The sequence below is a fragment of the Rhamphochromis sp. 'chilingali' genome, assembly GCF_963969265.1.
Source record: "Rhamphochromis sp. 'chilingali' genome assembly, chromosome: 1".
Classification (NCBI taxonomy): Eukaryota; Metazoa; Chordata; class Actinopteri; order Cichliformes; family Cichlidae; genus Rhamphochromis; species Rhamphochromis sp. 'chilingali'.
This window is the reverse complement of record NC_137929.1, coordinates 51,455,535-51,458,867: the sequence shown is the minus strand read 5'-3', so window position 1 is coordinate 51,458,867 and position 3,333 is coordinate 51,455,535. Positions and strand designations below refer to the sequence as shown.

The following is a 3,333-nucleotide window of genomic DNA, read 5'->3' as shown; positions in this document are numbered from 1 at the left end:
TTGCATTTGAAAATCACAGTTGGACTGAGTTTAACTGCATTACAAGAAGTGCTGTTAATTTTTCTGAGCTATACTTATAGTGTTTATAGTGTTCAAGTGTTCTACTACAAATCTCAAGTTCAAGGATGATAAAACATAAGCAAAATTGAAACTAGTAAGCTACCACAAAATATATTTTTTTAAATTTGAAATCTTTTTCAGTGGTTAAACAATTAGTATTGCTCACTCGGAAAAAAAAAAGTCATCTCTGGTCCTTTGTACTCACAATGATTAAGTTGTCCTAACTTAGTCATCTTAAGTAAGTGTTAGTTTTTTTTCTAGGCAACACGTTTGCATATGTTTGGTTTTTTTTTAGCTCAGAGAACTAGTTAGATTTTACAGTACAGATATATGTGAAATTTAAGAGTACACTCATCAGTATTAAGCATTTAAATGCACAGACCAGTTTGATTCAATGCTTAAGATTTTAATGATGAAGAAGATGAGAAACAACAATTCATTCTGGGAAACAATGTTTTGCTAAAAGCATTCTTTCATGTACACATGCAATTTGCTCCTGTTAAAAGAGCTCCTCCAGTTTATGTCACGTGTCGTTTCATTCCTTATGCAGCATTACAGTAAAAGAAAAGAAGTAAATCAAATCAGAACCAGATTCTTATTGTGATATATTAGAGTATTTGCTTTGTCGTCAGGTGGGCCACACCTTCATGACAGCCCAGGAATCATCAGATGGCCTTGACACAAATAAATGGGAATCGGCTGTCACATGTCCCATCATTCCAACACTTGCTTCCTGTAAGTAGATAAAATCAGAATGAACTGAAATCATAATCACAAGGAGAAATGATTACTAATCTAAATATTTTGTTCTGTATAACAGTAGCACCTGATGCATACATGTGTTTACTGCTGCATCAAAACACTATGTAAATATTCAATATGATAAAAAATTGAACTGCTGTCTTTGTTAAAAATAAATGACACTACTTGTTTTACATTTCTGTCACACATTACTGTTTGTCACATTAAATGCATAAAAATTATTTGGGGAATTGTGGGTATTGTTTCTTTTTTCTTTAACATTTACAGTGCTCATACATCGTACTTTTAGGGATTTCACAGAAGGTTTACCTGAAAAATTCACCAGCAAGCAATGCTCGTTTCCCCTATAGTTGTTAGGTTCTCCCCGACACCACTGCGTAAATGTGAAAGAGGTTCCATCGATCCAAAACCAGTAACCCTCCTAGAAAACAGAAAAAGCAGACAAGAATACACTTAAAATTAAGCTACAGTTCCAAGTTCTAAATGTGCAGTTATAGACAATACTATCAAGAATGAATTTAAAAGTCTTGAAAAATCAGATCCCATCTGATCTTAAAGACCTCCTTATCTACTGCAGATGTGTGCTAATCCCTGAGCCTGGTTCTGCCTCAGGTTTCTTTCTGTTAAAAGATGTTTTTCTTCCCCTCTGTCACCAAGTGTTTGCTAATGGGGAAGGGTCATCTGAATAATGATAAGTGAAATTATACCTGTTGACCATCTGAGCCACCAATCCATGTTAGTCCACTTTCATGAGTGGCACTAGATATGACGCCTCGAATGAACTGATACTCGTCGTAGCTGTGTACAGATGCCAGGTTTGCATTTATGTTTCGGCAGTTTCTCTACAATGGAAATCAACAGAGTTCATAGAAATGACAACGTAAACAGAAAGATTTAAGATTTCACAAAGAATAAATGATAAATTTAGACCACTGCCTTTACCTGCGCCTGAGCCCAAGTCATTTGATCGTGATTGTAGAGAAAGCATCGATTCCCATACTGAGTCCAGCCACCTGGACAAGATGCTGCTCTCTTCTCAAGATAATGTCCTCCTGAAGGCAATCAAAGATTATTGAGTTACTTTACTGTATAAGAAAAAAATGTTAAAATATAAATTCATGAAAAATATTTTTAAGTGTTAAAGATTAACTTTTTTTTTTTTTAGCTATAAATGTACTTGTCCATCATACATGAAAAATACTTTATGTAAAACTGACAGAGGAAAGCTGATGTACTCTTCTTCTGTTCAGAATGATAAAAATGTGATTAGTTTGGGTGACCTGCTGGAATTAATGCCTCTGTCCCATTACTGGCCACTTTACCCCGACGTGCTAAACAAATTACATCAGCAAATGTTGATTTTGGTCATTCATTTTCAGTTTAATATATTCATGCATAAGATGTATAGATGATGCACAGCATACTGGAATACTCACTAGCAGCAGTGCCCAGAGCCACCATTGCGCACAGAAGTGTAGACACAGTCAGCAGCTTCATGGTGATGTTTAGTATCTCTACACAAATCAGAAAATTTAAAGTGGCTGTTAGTTTATTAAAGAAAAGATAGACAGTAATTTGACAGTTTCCAGCAAGCCTTTGATATAATACCTTATCTTCCTTCTTATCAGCGTCAGCTTGTAACTTCAACCTTCAAGTGTGGAGGTGCTAATCAAACCTGACACCAGCACTTATATACTGTTTCTGTATCTTTACTCAAAACCAGGAACAAACACACTAAAAATACACTGTTATTTATTTTAGCTCCATGCTTTCTTGTATTTCACTTTATAACAACCTTTCTACCTCCACCCAGATAAAATTTCACTGCTGTTTAATTTGGCACATTGACTCAACAAAGAGATACATCACCTGATCTTTGTGTCACAGTTTTGTTTCGTTTTTGCATGGTGAATGTATTTGTCCTTTACTCATCATTATCCACACATACTGTTGGCAAAACATGCCAACAGTATGTTTCTTTTTTCTTCCCAGTTCTGACTGGAACACACCTGAAACTGAGGAGCAACCTGAAGAGCAATTCGGCGAACAGCCAATTGGAAAATGAGACAGAAAAGGACAGTTAGGAATGACTTCCATATAAAATAAAAGTCATTAGATTGTCTATTAGTACACCAATGAACAATGATTTTCATCTAGGAAGGAGAAGTGTATAAAAGAGTGACAGACTTCCCCAATTCAGGTTTCTGCATAGACTCTGAATGCTGTTAGTCCTCTTGCAAGATAAAATGAAGCTTTACGTCTCTCCTCGGTCTATGTTTGTCATTTGATATTTCTCCTACAGTACCTTGGGAACTCTAGGTGTTCTGAATACTCTGACAGCTCTGGATGCATAGTCAGGGGTTGAACTCAGCTGCTTCCTCTGGTGACTGGAGGATTCCCTTACCCTGGGAGAGTGTGGGTGCAGAGGTTAGATGGACAGTAGTCATTCTCACCTGAGGAACAGGTACGGATGCAACAATAGACTGCGTCCTGACCACCCTGACCATTGGA

The 3,333-nt window shown here is 36.5% G+C and overlaps 1 long non-coding RNA gene across 1 annotated transcript; it reads right to left on the bottom strand.

The window, feature by feature from the left end:
* Positions 1 to 687: 687 nt before the first annotated feature.
* On the bottom strand, positions 688 to 1,643 carry LOC308395603. Its single transcript, XR_013971419.1, has 3 exons — positions 1,530 to 1,643; positions 1,132 to 1,243; positions 688 to 793 (listed from the first exon to the last, which is right to left on the bottom strand). It is a non-coding gene; the product is annotated as an uncharacterized lncRNA (long non-coding RNA).
* Positions 1,644 to 3,333: the final 1,690 nt, after the last annotated feature.